Raw genomic sequence first — 13,211 nt, 5'->3', positions numbered from 1 at the left:
TAGCAGCTTAAAACAATATCCGTTTATTAGCTCACAGTTCTCTAGGTCAGAAAACTAGGTGTGGCTCAACTGTGTTCTCTGCTCCGTGTATCAAAAGACTAAATCAAGGTGTCAGCCAGACTGTGTCCTCACTTACAACTTGATTAAGGTGGAATCCATTACTAAGATCATTCAGGTAGTTGGCCAAATTCAATTTCTTATGATTATACAATTGAGGTTTTTGTTTACTTGCTGACATTTGGTTGGAGGCCACTCTAAACTACTTGAGACTGGCCTCAGTTTCTAGCCAAGTGGTCCTTTCCAGAATAGGAAAGTTTGCTTCTTCAAGGACAATCGAATAACCTCTCTCTATTCTGCCAAGATGAAAATTTTTATAACATAAGTCAATTCCATGAGTGACTATGCCACCACCTCTGTCATATAATATATACTAATCAGAACAGTGGCTATCCCATCGTATTTTCAGGACCTACCATACCCAAGGGGAGAGGATTATACAAGGCTTATATACCAGGGGCAAGAATTTGGGGGGTCATCTTAGAATTCTGCCTATAATACAAGATATTTCCAGATATTTGAAAAGAACCTCTTATAAATTCAGAGGAAATAGCCATGACTAAGCAAATAAAAGGAATCAGAATAAATAGTGACAGTGTGCAAAAGATAACTTCAAAAGAAATTCCTATGATTAATACCCTCAGAGGGATGAGAGAAAACCTTATCTTCAAGAAACAAGAATAGGCAATGATAAATAATGAATAACCAAAAGAGAACAAAGAGATCTTAGAAATGAAAATTGTGATAGAAGAAAATGTTTAAATCAATAGAAAGTTTGAAAAGTAAAGTTAAGGAAATCTTCCAGAAAGTGTGACAAAAGGGAAAAAATAGATATTAAATGAGAAAAAAAAATTAAAATTAGAAGCACAATCCAGGAGATCCAGCATGTAAACATTACAATTTCTAAGAAGAAAAAAAAAAAATTCAGGATAAAAATTTAGAAAGGAAATAAGAACATTTCCCTAAATGAAGAAAAAAATGTTTCCAAATTTAAATAACCCATCACCCAATTAAATAAGTGAAAACATATTTTCAATAAGTCATATTATTGTGTAAATTCTGGCACTATACAGAACATCCCAAGAGATTTGAGTACTAAAAAGAAAAAGAAAAACAATGTTACATGAAATATCCTGGTATCAGAATGGTATAGATCATACCAATGGCAAAACTGGAGGACAATGGATCAGTATCTCCAATATTCTTGGGGGAAAATATTTGCAATATAAAATCCTATATTCCCCTGAAATATAAGTCACTGGAAGAATAGAATAAAAACAATTTAGATATGCAAATATCTAAAAAGTTGTATCTCCCCTGCATCATTTACTAAGAACCTACTAGGGAGTGTACTTTATTAGAATGTGGGAGTAAACAAAAAAAAGAAGAGATTTTATCTAGGAATCAGGAAATTCAACACTAGAGAAAAGGGATTTCCCAAAATTAAGGCAAAGGGAAGTCTCATAACAGCATCTATATTCCAGTCTAGAGAGGAGTCTTATATTTTGTAGATGAAAACCTATAGGAGAGATGTCTCCAAGAAAAAAGTTAGATAACCTAATATGGATAAATGTATCAATAGGAGCGTTATAGATTTTCCAGAGATTTTGCAGTGTATTAGTGACAGGCACATAGAAGACTTTGTACCCACCACCCAGAAAAGTTAACTACAGTGGGGGTGTGCAGGGTGGCCACCGGTCATTATATTAAAAGGTAACATAATCACGTTAACTGTGTAGCCAGGTTGAAAATGAATACAAACATAGGGCGTATTTCTTAAAGAAAATCTTCCCTGTGTCCTGTGAATGGAGCTCCACCTCTCATACTTAGAGTTGCAGCAATTCATCATCAGCTTTTCAGAAGCTCAATGCCATTCTCCTCCATTCTGATACAAGATAATTAATATAAATTCTGTTCCATAAAATGCATTGATGAAGTGATGACTCCCTTCCTCTCTTCCTAAATTTTATATTAGATTATGTCATTCCTCTGCTTAAATTCCTGAATGGTTCCCTTAATTTTCAGAAACAATTTCCAAATCTTTGGTTAGCATTCCAAAACCTCTGAGATTTTACCTCTATGTACTTTTCAAGGCTCATTTTTCTCTCGACTCGCTGCCCCATACACTCCCATCTCCAGTCACACAGTGAGCCACAGGTGACATTTCATATCCCTGCACCTTGGCACATGCCATTCATTCTTCTGGGAAACATCATCACAAGCTCTGCTTCTCTGTCTACATAATGTCCACTCTTCCATCAAGTCTCTACACACAATTCACTCAGCATAGATACTTTCCTGACCACTCAGAGTCCCAAACAGTTCTTCCTGCTTCTTCTCCAATGTTTTCTAGCTCAATAAACAATATTAAAATCCAGTTTCCCAAATTCTAAGCCTAGGTATTATTCAAAAGTATTTCTTCCTCACCTCTATACCACACATGAAATCAAGGACTAAATTCCATCAATTCTACTGACAATATCTTTCCAAACAGATTCTCTCAACCGTCAGTCTGTATGGTCACGCCAGTCACTATGGCTGTACTCTTGCTCTCAGTACATACCCTGCCCGACCAAGGCCTGCTTCGCCTACACCCTACTCACATGACTGACCTTCCTACATACTTGCCCCACGCCCCAGCTAATGACAGCTTATCAAAAGGGTGGTGAGGGGCATGCCTCTCTACTTGTTTCCCTGGTAACTAATAAGCCCAGCTGATGTCAGTTCCCCTATAACTGGTAATCTCCCCTTCCCCTGCAGGGAGTGAAGACTGCCACCATGTCATGCCCACCATCTACCTCGCACACACATTGGGGTGTCACTCCAGGACGTTGCTTCAGACATGTAAGCTCCCCCATCCGTTAAACCATTGATGTCTCTGTTGCTGACTCCGGGCTCTTTCTTTGGTCTTAAAGCTGGGCAGGCCTTGTAGGCCTGCGGGGCGCAGCCCAACACAGTCTTAATCTCAATTAAGAACACTATCATTTCTCCTCTAGAATATTACTGCATCTTGTGTCTTTACTTCCCATCTTGCCTCCTGTTCCAATCTATCACCTATACTGGACTTAGAGCATAGGCTCTAAAAGGCTTGTATATTTATCGTTATCCCAGTTCAGATAGAAATTTCAAACTGACTACATCTAGTCCTACATTGAACAGGAGGCAAGGCTTTCCTTTCATTTTGTCACCATCATTGAATTGCCCAAATCTCTACTTTCTATCCTAGTAGAGGGCTCAATTAAAGTTGTAAGGGCCATGTGTTTTAGGGTTCTTCACAAATAATGGGATGATGGAGTTGAGGGAAAGCAAAAGCTGTGAGGCAAATGTCACTTTGACTTGATGGCCAGTGAGCTGACCACTGCAGATTTTAATCCTCCCTGGACAGTTACAAGAAGGAGATTAGGCACTGAATCAACTTCTAAGTATCTCCCTAATACTTTATACCCTTGCTAACTCAAAGTGGTGTTCATAGACCACTAGCAATTTTATCTCTTGGTATCTTGGAAGAAATGCATAGTCTCAGACTTCACCCCAATCCCACCAAATTAAAATATGCATTTTAGCAGTATTTCAGATGATACAATATTTCAGATGGTACATTAAAATTTGAGAAGCTAATGTCTAAAAGAAAAGTTTTCTACTAATCCACCATGCCCTTCCGCAGCTCCCTTCCAGGATTAAATGCTATTTCTTCTTTTCCAATTGTCATAGCTTCTTCCTCCTTTCTCAATCTGCATCTTATCTAGTTTCATGAAGTGGAAAAACTTCTCTGCTAACATGCATCTAAATCTTTCTGTCTGGAATTTTGGCCAGAAGCTTCTTTTAAGTCCTAGTCTCTGTTTATGCTTCCAGAATCTGTGAGTCAGACTCCCCAGAGTGATCTGGCAAGAGAGAAGGCCCTCCAGGAGCAGGTGAAAGAATTTCATGACTGCTGAAGGGCAGAGAAACTCACAGAAAACAACAGTTTAAAATTTTGAAATTAATTCTGACACTTGAATTTTTTAAAACACAAATATAAGCATGCCAGTCCACACAATAAAAAATCTTCAGTGGCAACCTGATGCTCTCAAGACAGTACATTCTCTTCAAAATGGCTTGCAAGGTTATGTTGGACATATATTATTTTATGGCCCATTTACTCTTCTGATTTTTCTCAGAGCAGCTATACTTCTTCCATTCTCAGTCTGTGTGCTTCAGATAAAGCTGGTTTCATCTTTAGGTCCAGAGGTGGACATGAAGCCTACACCTGGACAATCTGAGCTTGACCAGTGTGACTAGATAGTCACATGCCCATGCCCGAAGCCAACTCAGTCAGGCTCAGAGATAACTACAAGACTTTCACTTAAGGAAGGGAGTTGGCCAGGTGGCAAATATTTTAGGCTTTGAGAGTCCAGCCACTTACTGTCTCAATTACATATTTGTCTCTGTTTAGAACCTTCTAACAATACAAAAAAGCATTCTTAGCTTGCTGGCTATCTTAGTTCATGCTGCTATAATAGAATATAAGAGACTGAGTGGCTTATAAACAACAAGTATATTTCTCACAGTTCTGGAGGCTCCAAGTCCAAGATCAGAGTGCAAATACGGTCAGGTTCTGGTGAAAGCCCTCTTGCAGGTTGCAGATGGTTGTTTTCTTGCTGTATCCTCATGTGGGTGAGGGGACGAGAGCTTTCTGGGGTCTTCTTTATGAGCACTAATCCCCTTCATGAGGGTTCCAATCTCATGACCTAATCACCTCTACAAGTTCCCATCTGCTAATACCATCGCATTGGGGGTTAAGATTTCAACATGTGAATTTTAGGGGGATACAAACCACCAGTCCACAACACTGGCCTTACAGTAACAGCCTCTGGAACTGACTTGGCCCTCAGGCCATACTTTGTCTACCCCTGGTAAGTGACCAAGACAAAGGAATCGTCTTTTCTGCTGTATTAGAAAGGTAAGTCTTTTCACCCAGAGAGAAAAATGGTTGGAGAAAAAGAACGGAAAGGCAAAGAAAGACAAGATCCTGAGGACGTTGTTTGAGCACCACCTACTCTACTCCTAGACGTTTCAGTTGTAAGAACTCAAAGATTTTCTTTTTACTTAATTTGTTCTGGACAAGCTTTTCTTTCCCTTGCAATTAACAAGAGTCCTAACATAAAGATCCTTCTTGATCATGTCCAATTAGATTACCAGCATCAGTTTTTATAATAACCCAACCTCACACTTTATGCTCCAGTCATACATTCTCTTGCCTCTGATGTTACAGAATCTTCTCCTTCATCCTCTAGTGACTTTCCCTCCCAAATTTACCAACTTGACCCCAACTCCTCCAGGAGTCAAGTTGGAAGTAGCTGACTCTGAGAAGCCTTTGCAGATCCCTGCCTTACATCTGACATCATGCAGTCTGTTGACACTATTCACATAGTGTTTTCCAGGCAGTTTGGATTGTGTGGTTTTTTAAATACTTCTCCCATTCACACAGCAGCTGCTGTTGCTGCTGCTGCTTCTTTTTCTTCTTTTTCAAGTCAATAATAATAGAGGCTAATATTATATTAAGCTTACTATATGCAGGATCTATTTTAATGCATTAATTTAATTTTCAGAACAATCCTACGAGGAATGAACGTTTTTCCATTTTATAGACAAGAAAACTAAGACACAAAGTTTAAATAACTTACCCTATTTGTGTTCACACAAATACTTGGTGGAGAAGTTGGACTTTATTGAAATGATGTAGATACTCTAGCCACGAAAGTGTCCTGTTGCTTATTTTACCATAATTACTTGCCCCAGGGCCTGGTACAGAGAAGAGAACTGAGTGTGTATCTCCTCATGATCCCAGAACATCCTGAATATATTTCTACTACAGCACTTTGTAAACCATGTTATAATAAATAAAATACATGTTTTCTCCCCTTCTAGACTTTTGGCTCTCTAAGGACAGGTAGCCAGTCATATGCGTCTTTGAATCCTTAGTTCTTAGCCTAGTTCTTAAAAATTAGCAGGTATTCAATAAATATACTGTCAAATGTTCTGTTGGGTGGTGACTGTGCATTCAGTAACTATTTAGCTCTACTCACACTGAAAAACTTAATCAATGATAAACTGATGATGATCAAGATGAAACACTGTTTTTCATCAGTGAGATACATTTGATAAATACAATACATATTTATTTTTACTACAATTCTAAAACATTTTCTTTGGTTTGAAATTTAGTTGGGAGATTGGGGTTGACATACATACACTAATATGTATAAAATACATAACTAATAAGAACCTGCTGTATAAAAAATTAAATAAAATTAAATGAAATAAAATAAAACAAGAAATTTAGATACTAGAGGGAAAACACACGTATTCCAACTGCTCATCAACCATAAACTTATGTGTGTCATTTCTTTTCTGTAAAAATCACTCTCAATGCTTATGGAGTACTGAGGTACCCAAATCAAGGAACAGGCAAACAAACTTCCACCCTGATACTCATCAAATTTGTTAAATCTCACTTGTGAATATGATGCACAATTTCAAAATGAAATATTGGCAAGCCAAATTTAGTAGTGTAGTAAAAGAATAAGTAATGATTATCTGTTACACTTTTTCCCATTGTAGTGTAAAAAAGACATGATAAGTCTAATTCAAAGGATAGGAATTCATTTAAAAAATAAAGCAGAATATGAGATTACAACAGGAACAGCTTCACAGCCAGGCTTCCAAAAGCCTGGGACACCTTTTAGGATATTACTGAAATTACAGCCAGGTGTTATTTGAAACTGGACTCACATAGCTGATCAAGGACACTCCTGAGTTCTCTCTGTGTTGTCATATTCTGGGAGCAAGAATCCACTACCCTTTTCTCCACTGCTCTTTCACTTATTTGACTCAGCTAGCTTCTAACCATGCTTTTACTCTTGCCATGACCTTGACTCTACCCTCCTCCTTATGGATGGTTTCCACTTATCATAGCATCTGTTGTCCATAACTTCTAATAAGCAAAATTTTGGCTTTTTTTTTTTGGCCACACTGTGAGGTATCAGGATCTTAGTTCCCCAACAACGGATCAAACCTATGCCCCCCGCTGTGGAAGTGCAGTCTTAACTGCTGGGCCACCCGGGGAAGTCCCTGCAAAAGTTTTAAAAAGACTGGGATATATGACATATATCATTTTCCTGGATGATAAAATTAAATATTGTGAAGACATCAATTCCTATCAGATTTATTAATAAATGTAGTACACTTGCAATGAAAAAGTGCATGCGTGTGTGTGTATCCTAAAGTGTATCTGAGAGAATGAAGTGAGGATAACAAAAATTTGTTTGGAAAATATTAATAAAAATATGAGAACTCTGCCATGAGCTACTAAATATATATTTTAAAGTTACAATTACAAAAACAGAGTGATATTATGGCAAAAACATTAAAGAGCTGTATACTCTCTAGAAGCACCCTCTAATATTAATAGTGAAAAAATTAACGTATTATAAATAAGGTATCACAAGTCAATAAAGAGATGATGCTGAGAAACAAATAATGTTGGAAAAATGGCCTAGAAATTAGGGAAAAGTTCCAAATAGATCCTTACCTCACCTCATACAACAAAATAAATCCCAGCTAGATTAAGTTGGCAAATGTAAAAATCTACATAAATCCAAATATTCACCTTCAATAGAATTAAATAATTATAAATTAAAACAAAAAATTAATGGTATTTTTTTACTAATCAAACTAGATAAATCCTAGGAATAATACTTTTTATTGCTGGAATAGGTGTTGGAGACAGACACAATCATATACTCAGATGAAAGTGTAATTGTTTACAACATTGTTTAAAAAATAATTTTTCAGTATGAATAAAGAGGTTCAAAGAAGTTCATAACTTTTAACTAGAAATTCCCCTTGAAGGAAACCAGGAATATGTGTAAGTATACATGTACAAAAATGTCCACTGCTCTATAATTTAACATAGATTTTAAAAATTTTAAAGTTCAAAAATTCAAATATAAAAGATTATCTTCCTTGTAAAATACAATGCTTTTATTAGGACAAAAGTTATTAATAATAATAGATTTCCTTAAATATTGTACTATCTCCTAAAATTTTGATATGAGTCACTCACAATTAAAATACCACCTTGTCAGAGAATGAAAATTCTAGATAGTTTTTTGTTACACATTGAGCTTTTAGCTATAGCATTTACTACTTTGAGGACATTATACATGGTGCTCCTGCTTTCTGGGCTGTATTTCCTAGTAAGTAAGAAACAGGGGGAAAGAAAAGGCCTAACACTATTTTCATTCTGAAGATTACATAAGCTGATAATAGATGTTCAATTAATGTTATTTCTCCCCACACCCTCCTCCTGATTTTTTCTCTATAGGTGTATCTAATAAAAATGTGTGTATGTACACATGTGTTTTCCAGCTGAGTTATACTACATGTACATACCATCATATAAATCTGGATACTCAGCTTTACTTAGGAGACAGTTGAGATAAAGAAATATGATGACTTATCCATGGTGACACAAACACTAAGCAGAACATCTGCGATGAGGATCCAGGTCTCCTAGCTTTGTTTATTGCTGTAGAGCACACTGAAATAACAATGCTGAAATTGAGCTAGCCTCTAAATATCTGAATGCCTAAAGGACACCTTCCCACGTTTTAACAATTACCTTCTTGTTTCTGGTATCTGTGAAGCACCCTGGCTTGGATGCGCCCCAACTTATTGTCTCGGTTCTCTTTTGTTTTTAATAGTGATTCAAATGCTGGCAATAATAAGCCTTGCTGGCATTTGAAATGCAAGAGTAGACTTTTCTTGTCCATCTAGTTTGGATACCTTTATAAGGAGGAAACTGAAGGTAATGAAGAAGAATTTATGCCCAAAAGACCTAGATTTTTTTTTTAAAACCACTGAATGAGCCCTATCAACTAAGAGTTAGTTTTAGAGATTCAATAATCTTAGGAATGTATTTGCTAAATATTTTCAAAGATCTTTTATGACCATAAAGATTATTACAGTATCATCATCTTTGTATCTGCCTACTCACCTTTGGAAAACAAGGATATGAAACCAGAATAGATTGTGCTTCATTCTGCATGATTGTTCCAAGCTGTGTGGGAGAGTTGGGTGTGTTCTTTCTTGCATATCTTTGTGAAAATTTATTTTCACAAAGATATGCTGGCCTGAGGAGTGGTGGGTGCTGTGTGCCATGTGGAGTTAGTAATGTGTTTGTGGGAAGAAAAGCTGTAGGGGCTGGTGTGATGTGTCAGGAACATGCATCAGTTTATGAGTTAGGGATGAGTCAAGTGTGTACCTAACAGGCAGCAACATCTTTTGCTCAAGTGAGGCAAAATGTATTCTCAGTATACCTTGAATTAGATTTGAGCCTACCCACTGAAAAATCCAGGGAATCACTTCCAGTATTACTCTCACAGTTAAATATAAACCAAAGGTAGCCATGGTAGCACAGGAGGGACTGATTTTCAAAGATGTGGAAACACTATTTCCATCACTACCAAGGAATGAAAACAAACTTCCTAATTTACCTTCAAATTAGAGGTAGTGCTGGGTTTTAACATGCTGTGCGAAAAAGAACTTTGGTTTCAGAAAATAGAGTATATAGGATAAAATCAGAATTTAATATAGGATTATGTTCATTTTAAAAGTTTTAAATTTTATCTTAAAAACTTGATGTCATGTAACATTTAGATCAATAAACAGTATACTTTTCGGGCAATTCCCTTGTGGTCCAGTAGTTAGGACTCGGCGCTTTCACTGCCCTGGGCCCAGGCTCAATCCCTGGCTGCATGGCTGCGGCCAAAAAAAAAAAGAAAATATTCTTTTAATTACTCATTACTACTAATAATGTTGTGCTTAGAATTTATTAATCAATGTATTGCACATTAATTGAGAGCCTATTAATTGTTGTTAGATGTACAACATTAATAACATATCCTTCTAGCCTTGTATCCCTCTATAAATTAAATGCACTGTTAGATTTTTGTTTTGTTTTTACAGCAGCCAATAGGTATCTTTACACCTATATTTCACCCAAAATATTGAAATTCTAGTTTACCATCTATTTCCACAACTAAACTGTAAATTTTTGAAATGAGGGATGATATTATAGTATTTTTGTTTGCATGCTAATACTAATAGATCTAATGTAACATGTAATCAAAGCAGACACTCAGTAAATATTGATAAATTGAGTTCATACAGAATGTACATAGAATAACTGAAGTATGTACAAAATACCATGAACGTAGAATAAAGGAAAAAAGAGAAAAAAATTGTCTAAATCATACAAACTTAAGTCTTAATGAATGATTAACAGTTTGTAATATAAGTCTTGCAACTCATCTGCCTTCCAGAAGCACTACAGCATTAATTCCTGAACCAATCCCCAACACACCTTATTCCTACCATTAGAAAGAAGATATCTGGTAGTCAGACTTACTGGCTCCCCCACAGAGATGGTTTCCTGGAAAGCAGTGTGTAACATTGAGTCAACAGTAAAGAATAATATAAAAAGAAGCCAAACTCATTTTTCAGTCACCTATCACATCAATGAAATGCTTCATAATAAAATAAAATAAAACAAAATAAAAACTTTCTAAATATTGATACCCTCAATAATAATGTTTTACTTCATACATCTATTCACTCATTTGACAAAATATATTTTGTGAACCTACTGTGTACCAGGCACTATTCAAGATTAAGGGCATGGGGAGGGAGGTTTTTTCAAACTCTTTTTATCTCTTTCTGAGGGCAGAGACTGTGGTCTAGGGATGGCATACTTCATTCAGAACACTGAAGAAGACACATTTCTCCAATTTTTAATGGAAGCATTCTAAAAATTAGCAAAAATTATTTTAAAAAAAAAAGAACATTTTAAGAAAAAATGTGTAGATATTATAAATGTTTTTCCCTTGCTGTAGTTACTTAACCTAACTTAGGAGGTGGGGGGAGGGGGCATCTACAGATCCTGTTTAACTTATTAAGTTCAATAGTTTAAAAAGTCTACAAATAATAAATGCTGGAGAGGGTGTGGAGAAAAGGGAACCCTCCTACACTGTTAGTGAGAATGTAAATTGGTGCAGCCACTATGGAAAACCATATGAAGGTTCCACAAAAAACTAAAAACAGAGCTACCATATGATCAAGGAATCCCACTCCTGGGTGTATATCCAGAAAAGATGAAAACTCTAATCCGAAAAGATACATGTACCCCAATGTTCACAGCAGCACTATCCACAATAGCCAAGATATGGAAGCAACCCAAGTGCCCATAAACAGACAATTGGCTTAAGACAATACACACACACACACACACACACACACACACACACACACACACAATGGACTGTTATCAGCCATAAAAAAGGGTAAAATATTGCCATTTGCAGCAACAATGGATGGACCTAGAAAATATTATACTTAGTGAAGTCAGACAAAGACAAATGTCATATGATATCACTTACAAGTGAAATCTAAAGAAATGAAACAAATGAACTTACTTACAAACAGAAACAGGTTCACAGACATAGAAAACAAATTTATGGTTACCAAAGGAGAGAGGAAGGGGAGAGAGACAAATTAGGAGTTTGGGAATAACAGATACAAACTACTATACATAAAATAGATAAGCAACAAGGATATACCAAATAGCACAGGGAATTATATTCAATACCTTGTAATAATGTATAACAGAATATAAGCACAAAAAAATAACCAAATCACTATGCTCTACATCTGAAACTAATACAATACTGTAAATCAACTATACTTCAATTAAAAAAAAAAAGATCAGTAGTCCACTCTGCTTTTCCTACAGAGGAAAACTTGGAGATGTCAGCGAATCTCAGCATCCATAAGAAGTATTTCCCCAAGGTTTTCCCATAACTAGTTCTTGTTTACAAGGACTCCTCAAAGTGACAATTCAACGAGCAGACCCAATAAGAAAACTTCCAAAAGGACAAGCGCAGAATTGTCTGTATATACTGGTATCATCTAAAACTCTATGGTACAACACAGGAATAAGAGCATTTTGAAACTTGTATGCACTCGATCCCTGTATAAGTCTAGGATTTGGACCAGTCATACTGAATTCCACCTTATGCAGGCATTGATACAACATTTCCAGGTAATTTTTATAAAAGTTGTGCCTAGAAAGCTGTTTTGTATCACCTTTTGACAACTCAGCAAGTCTTCCCCTTCTATGCTCTCCCCTGTATCACAGGGTCTAAAAGCCCGGGAACTACATTTCCCAGAATCTTGGGGTTAATTCCCACCCATGAGAGGCATTCATAGGAGATTTGGAATGAATAATGAAAGCAGAATAGCCTTCACAGAAATGAGATTTTGCAGAAGCCTTCTGTGAATCACTCACCTCAGTTCTGAACCTATGATCATCAACAAATCGTTTACTGCAGTTTTTAAACTTCTGAAATAATCCAAAAGCAATGATAGTTTTTTTTTTAATCCATTGATTAGGAAAGATTTATTGAATACCTTCTGTGAGCCAAGTGCTGGCAAGGTGCTGTTGATACAAAATCAAATAAACATTTCCCTGCCCCAAAGGAGCTTATTATAACTTTTATAACTATCTTACTACAACAAAAGACTCAAACCTACAGAGACTGACTTTTCTCTCATTTACAGACAGGGAGAAGAGGCAGCACTGGTTTTGCTTTCACTGAATACTGAATGTAGCAATTTGATCTTGTAAAGTTGCCAAGGCAATGCCAACTGTCTGTGACAGCATATGGGGGTAGACAGACACTCACATACACAGACACAGTGATTTTGTAAGACTCCTTTATAATATACCAAACTAAAAATAAAAGTTTCCATCAAGACTATATTTTATCACATTAAAATAGCCTAATTTGCCAGGCTGTGGAGAATAGATGCTGAACCACTTCTGGCAGTTTGAAATGTGATCTAAATATATTAGGAAACACAATTTCATTTGCCTCATGCACTTGAGTCCCCTCACTGAATAGTATTACAAGTAGCAAAAAAACAGAGTAAGAATGTTTATCACACTCTTCATCCCTATATGCCTTAACAGACACCCACTTCCTTATATCAGATGGAAGACTATAATGAGGAAATGATGAATAAATCATTTAAGCCAAGTATCTTTCTATATGTAG

Source organism: Lagenorhynchus albirostris, chromosome 4, assembly GCF_949774975.1.
Source record: "Lagenorhynchus albirostris chromosome 4, mLagAlb1.1, whole genome shotgun sequence".
Taxonomy (NCBI): domain Eukaryota; kingdom Metazoa; phylum Chordata; class Mammalia; order Artiodactyla; family Delphinidae; genus Lagenorhynchus; species Lagenorhynchus albirostris.
The sequence above is the reverse complement of the archived record's forward strand: the minus strand, read 5'-3'. Positions refer to the sequence as shown.